Below are 9,273 nucleotides of genomic sequence, written 5' to 3'. Positions count from 1 at the left end.
ACAAAGCCTTTCTAAAGCCCGGTCAAAAGCTGAAAAGTCGACGACGCTGGCAAAACACAAGCCGATTAGAAGAACTTCCGGGGTCGTATCTTTGGACTCAGACCTCGGAATGGGGCCTACCTTATGTCAAAACGACCGTCTTGGAAAGAGATTTCCAATGGTCTAAGCCTTGATCCAATCAAAGGAGCAAAAGTGGATGAAAAGTCTGTTGAAGCCAACTGCAGCTGAAGAGGCCTTTTTGGACTGAAAGAATTAGGTTTTGGGCCTGATTCTCTGGCCCAAAATATGGCTCCAAGCCCATGCACGATTTTTGGATCTGAAAGTATAAAAGCCAAAGCTTAACTCTTTGTTAAGGGTAGATAGTTAGGTTAGAAAATAAGTTAGGTTAGGAAGCTAATGTTAATGGAGTTTAGGGTTAGAAAAAGATAGATCTAGATCTAGTTTTGAGTTTTATCCCATTAATTAATTAGTTTTCATACCTTGTTTTAATATAGATTATTGAATCATTATTACTTTTCATTAGATTAATAAAGTTAGTTGTTTTTGATAATCTAGCTTCATTTTCCATTAAACATCTATTGTAATTCATTGATGCCATTATTAGTTTAATTAAATTATTGCATGATTAGTTTCCATTGAGTTTAAATAAGCAAAGTTCAAATCTTGATATCATGTCTTGTTTGAATTCTATTGGGAATGATAGCGTAATGATTCTCGGCTAAACCTCCATTTGAGGGGGGTTGAGAAGCCTTGATGAAAGCTTGATTCCGATTATCGTAGAGTCGTCGTAATTTCTTTTCCACTCTAGAAATGATTAGTTAACCATGAGAATGGGTGTAATCGTTCACATGCTAGTTATGAATTGGGAGAAATGCCATGTGTAATTAGGGATTAGGAGTAACCATATTGTTCTGCGAAGCAGTTCAATTTGGATTACGACGATTCGTCATTAGTAGGATTAAGTCGAGTTAAGGTGGAATCAATCCCCCTCTAACTCCTTATCATAGAATCAACGTAGCATTCCCATAGTTGTTCTAATAGTCCACTAGTTGCATCTTGTGGGTAGTTGCATCGTAGTCTAGTTGCCATTTCAGAAATCTCTCATTAGACTTAGAGTAGATTACTTATACGTAGAGAACACACAAAGATGGGAAGGACTAGGAGTGGAACAAATCATCTACTCCACTATATCTCATAGGATTGAGAGTAGAATCTTTGATAAAATATAGGCACATAAAATAGTTTAGTTTACTTACGTTTGAGTTTCATCGCTCATTTCAGAGGTAAACTATCAATTTTATGTTTTATCGCTTGTTTGTTTTGAGTACTATTAAAGGAAAATAAGAAAAAAAAAAAAAAAGATATTAGCATACAGATTTAGGTTTCATATTTTCTCATGGTTATGTAATCTTGATGTGATTGGGTTTCCAAAGCTTGGAGGAGAGGTTAGGATTGATCAATAATTTAGTAAGAGTATCAAAACAGTCGGTTTACATGTTATGATTTCACCGTCTTAGACAATTTATATATCTTTTTTACCGATTAAAATAAACTACTTGTTTCTTCACTTTTTAAATTTGTAGAGAGTTGATAATTGAGAGGTCAAGACATCGAACTATTATCACCTCGGATGTTAGAAGTCAAATTTTAGTCATGAATCGAAGGCCAAGGAGGATTGGGAGAAAAAAAAACCGAGGAAACCGAAAAAGATACGGAAAAGTTAATGAAGTATCTAGTTCGCACAAATTTGGGTTATGAAGTTCCTTTATGTTTCTAATTTCGTTTATGGAAGTTCCTTTATGTTTTTAATTCCGCAACCCGCTCCCTTGAATCCATGTTGAAGGAGTGCTCCCCTAAAAAGTATGTCGATCTTCAAAAGGCCATCCACACCTATTTAGGTTGGTATTCATTTATTATTTATGTCAACTTATTTAATATTCCCTCTTTCTTTATTACATCATATCATATCATATTTTTGCATGTCTTGCAGATAGTACCAAGGAAACCACTTCAATCGACACGAATCAAGCAGCATCTTCACCTGGAAATTTGAGGTACATACATTCTTACCAATATATTTTTTTAAACCTTCTCTGCTTATATTTAAATTAACGGTAATTTGTCTTACGCAATTTCTACTTCACTTAGTTCTTCCGATGAACCCCCGTCCCCAAATACAGATGGGTCACACTCAATCCCGATACTACCCAAGGGATCGATCTTTGCTAAACCCGATTGGAATGTCTTTGGAGCTATAACAACTGCTTTAGCTAGTGTTGGACACACATTACAAGGGGGATCAGTGGAGCTTGTCTTACACCCACTTAGACTTGCATTTGAAACCAAGAATTTAAAACTCCCGGAGCCCGCCCCTTGATTGTCTTCATGTACGCTTTTCATCTCTTTCAATCTGAACTTGGACTTTGTGTCATTCTTTCATTCAAGAAATCTTTTGGCTACCTTAGTCGATGCAGTTCTTTGAATTCATCAGATCTACGAAACTCATTGCTTATGATCATTTAGAAGTGATCCCGACTGGATGGTGCTAAAAATGCTTCACTATTTACGGACATTCAAACATGGTTTGTGGTTGTGTTGATAATTCTTCGCCGATAGGTACGTTGGAGATTTCCCAAGAATTTTCACAACATTTCTAGCTTGTACATGCTTCTTACTTTTGTCGACTGAATTTGTATTTGCGAAGATAATTTTACAAGTGCTGAAGGTGCTTCTTACTGTTGTAGCATCACACAATTTCATAGGTATATTCGAGGGGTTGAACTAGAAGTTGCTTTCATTTTTTGTTAATTTTGGAAAATTAAACTCTTGTCTTGTACATTCTAACTATTAACATAGTCATTGTGATTGTGTGTTTCATTTTAAAAACTTCATTAAGCATTGGTGAAATTACAATCACGAAAAATATGTCGTATACTTCCCACACATTTTCCACATATGATGCATATATTAGGCCAGATTTTTGCCTCTTCCGTTTCGTATCCATAGTAAGAGTTCTACCCAACAACAGGGTCCATATGAAGAAGTTGATTTCAGAAGTGAATTCTGGTTTTACTGAGACAACAAATACATATTCAGTTGCAAACTTGCAATTGAGTGCTTTGTAATTTGCGGTGAAGAGAACACCGCATGTCTAGTTATGTTCATAGTGGACTGTGTATTTGGTCATTCCGAAGCTCCCCATCATATGTTCACATAAAAGTTTGCAATTAGCCGATCTGTCTCTGCATGTGGGAAAAAGCACCCGCTTTTCTGAGAGAAGTGGTCTCAGATCACTTGATAACTTTTTTTCTAGTAAATAATGAACAGGGGTAGTTTGTAATTCTATTTATGGAATTACCTCAACTCATGGTAACAGTTAGTATGTAATCAATAACAATACGAAGATACACTCTACTTGGAGCTGACAGTATATAGAGTCTCCCGTGTTATGTAAGTAAGGCGGAAATTGTGGGTCCTAGTGTGATCAAGTTATATTGAGTCTGTGCCCATATAGAGCCTTACTCTGTTGGGTTGAATTCAGCCAAATTCATGTGGTTGATTGCAATTTGACTGAGCTGGATACAAGTATGGATGAGTGTTATCAGAATGTAGGCAAGATAACTTATCAAATCCAATCCATTTACTTCCGGAATATCTCCTTGTCTTCAGAGTAATCGGATTCCCCTCCACCATCCGGTAGACATGCGATACGTAGTTTCACCGAAGGTGGTGGCTCAAACTCAAACGCCGATGAAATTTCGTTGGACGACCATAATGGGAAAGGAATCATTTTGGGGATGCACTTTCCATTAACCGATAAAGATACCACTATTGCTTCGTTGAAGAACTTCAATCCGGGCCGGTGGTGCCGATATTAAGGTGCTTCCATATTCTCTTTAGTTTTAGATTGTCTAGGTTATTTTTTCCAAGCTTATTTATGCAGTTTTTGTGGTTATTGGATGATGGTAAAAGTTACATTACCTGTGTACCATTCGGGGATTAGAAGTCGTTCTTGACAAAGTCGCGGCATCTTGAGGATGGAAAAAAGATACCACGGTATGCAAGAGGTGCTATTGCCTAAGTTTGTTCTGGTCTATTACTTTATTTTTCATGGGTGGGCTCTCCTTATTGAGGTGTTTCTAAAAAGCAAGTCCTTTTACTTTTCAGAGGAATTGACCTGGATAGCATGAGTATTGGGCAACGTGATGCTTTACTACTATTTCGCACCCTTTGCAAGGTTGGCTTTCCACATCATCCTGTTCTGTACTACCCGGGGGGGTGTATTTTTAAAATTTCTTACTACTTCAACTCATCATTTTCATTATTCTATGCTCATTATTTTGGTTTTTCTATGGCATTCAAAGCCTTCAGTGTGGAATAACAAGTACTCTAAAATTCACAGATGGGCATGAAGGAAGAGAATGATGAAGTTACGACCAAGACTAGGCTTTTATCTCTTGAGCTTTTACAGGTTAGTCCTATGGCCTTCTATGGCCTTCACTATTATCCTGTGCATATCATTGCCTCTTTGGTTGATTTTTTATGTGGGAAGCTTCGATTCCTCTTCTAACAGGAGGGTGAATTTTCTTAAGAATTTTTTTCACCATTGCGTTGTGCTTTAGACCTTATTCAGGAGAAAGGATGTGAAAAAAATACTATATGTTTGTTTACACCACTCATTTGTTGGCCAAACAATTATCACATGATCATTTTGCAAAGAACAAAAAATCAAGTGTCTTCTGTTGTTTGATGTCGTGAGTGAAGTTGCTTCTTCTTTGTGGTATATATCATTAAAAGAATGCATTGAAAGCAGCAAAGTTTCAAAGACCAAGGATATAAGCTTTATAGATTTTGCTTTAGGATCTGCACAAGGCCTAGGATCTTCAAGCATATGTCTTACGGATTTAGCTACCACACTGGTTCTCTTTCTTGTGGAAGTGTTTGGTTCTTTATGAATGCATGATAAGGTTGGTATATGATTAAAATAATTTTTTTTTTGCAGAGTTTATTGGAAGGGGTTAGTCATTCTTTTACGAAGAATTTTCATTTCATTGACTCAAGAAAAGCGTATCTTTCTTATGCCTTGTTACGCTGCGTTTTCTCAATCCTCGCTATATTCCGTAACCTTCATGTTTCAGTTTTGCCTTCTTTCTATTTTCTATGCTTGATGCTTTGTGATTTATTCCAATGGTACTAATTAGATTTTTCACAATATGCAACTGGAATCTTCACCGTATTTTCCGCTTTCGCTTTTAGGGGAAAGCCTTAAAGTAAGTATGCATTGTTTCAGAGATCTTGTGGGTTTCTTCAAACCTGGGTGCGATGAGCGTGTTTGGGACACTTCTTGTCATATGGGGCCTTGTCAAGGAAGGGCTTCTTGGAAACCCAATGAATACGATCCCCGCAAAAGCATGTTGATTGTGCTAGTATGTGCTTTCATTTGTATAAAGTATGATGTCAATAAAATTGTTAAAAGTAGTCCGGCTCGACCCTTGGTGAAACCCCTGCAAAGATTCTTGTGGGTTTGATTGAAATGATAGAATTTTGTATGACCTGCAGGTGTGACGCAAATTGTATGAATTGTATGGTGCCAGAATCAATTTTTTTTATCCAATTCAATACATTTGCCACGGCCATAAACTGTGGCTAAACATTAGATATAGTCCAATAAAAGACATTTGCCACGGCCTAGACCTGTGGCTAAATTATAGATCCATTCCACAAAATGCAGGGGCACGGGGTCGTGTGAGCATTAGCCACGGTTTAGTGTTGTGGCAAGCGGAAAAATTCACCACGGCCCATGTAACGGTTTATAACCGTGGCATAAAATGAAGTTTTACCCACGGTCGTTAGCTGTGGCCAAAGATTAGCCACAGGCGCATTGGCAACGGTCATGCAACGACTTATAACCATGGCAAAAGGACTTTAGCCACGGCCAATGACCGTGGCAAATGCTCAGTATTCTTGTAGTGTCCCTTGAGTTTCCCTGAGCTGGTAGAGATACTAATGCAGAATCCTCTGGCCTCTATGGAGGAAGTGAATTCCGTCCATCGGCTGAGTGAACTATCGAGTGGCTTCTTCAGCGAAGTAATCCACTTTCTGGGTCGGGTATGCTTGCTCAGCAGCTCTGGCGGCAGGTGGGAAGCCATAACTTCTGGACGCAGTGGGCATAGATATGACCTACGATAGTGTCCTTCACCTCCACTAGGGCGTCTGTGGCTTCGAACCCCCAGTACTGCATGATCCTGGTGACTGATAACCCGTAAAAACTAAACTAGATTACTCTAACTTCATTATTACGGTTTATCAATCATTTATTTTCTACTCTCACATATATATTCATGCAATATATAGAGTACGGAATCATTCCACTCTTAACTCTCAAGACTTAAACAAATTCAATTGAACAAACAGAAAGAACAATGGTGAGAGTAATGTGTGATGTGAAATTTCTATACTATCATTCCCAACACAAGAACAATAATAACAAGTCATAATTTAATAACTAATTTAAACTTTATAAATCTAATTTTAACAATAGTCTAAGAATCAAAATGAAGACAACCTAATTTATGAATTTAAAACAACTAAAACTAAATAAGAATTTAATCAATAACTAAATTGAAATGAAAACTAATACTTTATTATAAAACTAATAGTGATTCTAAATAATAATCTACTTTGTTCTAACACTAATTAATTAAAGGTAAAAACTAGATCTAAAACAAGTTATTTGAACTCATTAATGGAGTCTAACCTAATTTTCTAATCTAGATCTAGGTTCTCTTAAGAGTTAAGTCTTCACCATACAAATGGAGGAGACCAGATCCACTTTTTCGTGCATGCGCTGAGGAGCCATGTTTTGGGCCGGAAAATCGAGCCCAAAACCCAATTTCTTCAGTCCACAGAGGCCTTTTCCGTTAGATTTGACGTCCACAGACTTTTTGCCCACTTCTACTCCTATTGTTGGGTCAAGTCTTGGACCATTGGAAAGCCCTTTTCGAGCCGGTCGTTTTGACATATGGTAGGTCCAATTCCGAGGTCTGAGTCCAAAGATACGGCCTTCGAAAGTTCTGCTGACTTTTATGCGCTGTTTCTACCTGCGTTGACTTTGACTTTTCAGCTTTGACCGAGCTTTAAAAAGGTTTTTTCTCCTTGATTCTTGGCCTTTTATCATAGAACTTCTTAGCAACCAACCCTTGCTCCTTTATCTCACAAAAGGGGCGCATTTCTGCACATATTCGACTCAAATGTTTGGAATACACAAAAGCACGATAACAGTACTAACTCTTACTTATTAATCACATAATTTGTCTAAAGCAATATTATTAAAAGGGTTAAAACTACAGTTTTGGGCTCTTATCAAACCACCCCCAAACAGCATTTTGCTTGTTCTCAAGCAAATATAATAAATTAGAATAAGTGACCAAAAATAGAGTTCTAACTAATCTCGTTTCGCCGAGTGCGATTGCATTAACCATATGCAACAAGGCCTTAAACTACTAGGAATTCCCTAGTGGACGAGTTATAGCCTCGTAAGAGTTTTCCAGTGAAGGTACTCACAAACTTCATCTATACTACAACGACTAAGAAATAAAACTATTGTTTCCTTATTTATGTCTCAATTATCTATACATCTCACTAGTATTTAAACAAGAATGATCATTCTAAAACTTGAACTAATACATGCATAATAATCAAATCATCTTAAGATAAACAACTATATAATGAACTATGATATGAAATACAATGGTAGGTCTGTTTCTGAAACTTTTGGGTAACGTACCTAAGTAGGTTCTCACAAGGAATGTGTCAAAACACATAACACTCTGATTTTTCCACTCAAGTTTGCTAACTCCAGTGTACAGTAGGCACACATTTCCTCATAATCCCAATGACAATCCAAGGAAGCCGAGGTCGATCAAACACATCTACCACTTACTATCGCACCAACATATTCCTAATTGAGCTAGAGGTCTTTATTAGGTAATACGGGGGGTAGGTGTTGGTTAAAGAAGGAAGGAAACAAATATTCAAAAAGACAAGTTTGAGAAAGTAGGGTATTCATATTATGTAACTAGAGAAAACCTTGTTCTTTTGCTTCTACACTTTGTTTCCATCCTTAGCCTTTTTATTTTGGCTTTTTGACTCTTTTTATTCTATTTTTGGAGTTTTCTTTTCTTTTCTTTTTCTTTTCTTTGGATGGAAACATCTTTTTTTTTTTTTTTTTTTTTTTTTTTTGAAGCAACTAACTAATTTTTGTTTATATTTCTCTTCTCTTTTCTTCACTCATCCCATTTCTCATACTTATCCAGATAGGTAGGCTGATTTTATTTTTTCTTTTGTTTTATTGGGTAAAGGATTTGTGGTTTGTGAAAAGGCTAATGAAAAGCTCAGTGGGGTGACTAGTGGATAATAAATTTCATATAGGTGTGAATTTCTGGCTATATCAATCCAAAGAGGGCCTAAATTCTCGCTCAGGATATGGTGTGGTGATCAAACAAGTGGATGTGTAATTTCTCTACTCGGAATTTACTTCTCCCTTGTGTCATCACTCAGATATTTCACTCTTATGAGGCTTTTAGGCTAGATGCTCATAGGATATGCATTAAGTACTCTAACTTAGGTCTCAAAAAAATACTGCCAAGTACAATCAAAGATGCTCATGCAAGATGTTCGTGAAAAGATGGAATGACTATTACCTACGTAGTAATCTGTGTTTCAAAAATTAAATCCTAACTCAAGTACTACGTGAGATTTCTAGACTAATATCATCATGGAGAATGGAACAATACCATTATCACTAAGTGCCTAGTATAAACAATATTTATGATTTTTTTAATTTTTTTTTAATATAAAGAAAAGTGCGTAATTTACATCCTAAAAGTGCCTAATTGTTGCAAATGTTCCTATCCCACCCCCAAACAATCGAATGCTTTGTCCTCAAAGTGTAAAGAGATAAGGAAAGAATTTACCATAAAAACATGGCAAAAATTAGCAGTACCTATAACAGAAATATTGTAAAAATGATATGATAACATGAAGCACAGTTAAACTGTTATGTACGAACTAACACAAACTCTACTGGAGTAAACATGACAAGCAAAGGGTGGCAAAAAGAGTTGAAATGAAATACCAAAATATGCCACCCCCAAACAAAATTAGAAAACTCTTTTTCAGTTTGAAAATTTTTGTTTGGCCTATACTCCAGAAAGTTAGCATTGTGCAAAAACTTGGGTCTTTTAAAGTCAGATTCCCTAGACTTAATGTGAT

The 9,273-nt window shown here is 36.5% G+C and overlaps 1 long non-coding RNA gene across 1 annotated transcript; it reads left to right on the top strand.

Moving 5' to 3' along the window:
* The first annotated feature begins 4,026 nt into the window (after window positions 1-4,026).
* LOC147475426 (uncharacterized) lies at window positions 4,027-5,090 on the top strand. Its single transcript, XR_015207360.1, has 4 exons — window positions 4,027-4,056; window positions 4,168-4,237; window positions 4,403-4,471; window positions 5,003-5,090. It is a non-coding gene; the product is annotated as an uncharacterized LOC147475426 (long non-coding RNA).
* Window positions 5,091-9,273: the final 4,183 nt, after the last annotated feature.

Source organism: Coptis chinensis, chromosome 9, assembly GCF_015680905.1.
Source record: "Coptis chinensis isolate HL-2020 chromosome 9, ASM1568090v1, whole genome shotgun sequence".
NCBI lineage: Eukaryota > Viridiplantae > Streptophyta > Magnoliopsida > Ranunculales > Ranunculaceae > Coptis > Coptis chinensis.
This window is presented reverse-complemented; position numbering and strand designations above follow the sequence as displayed.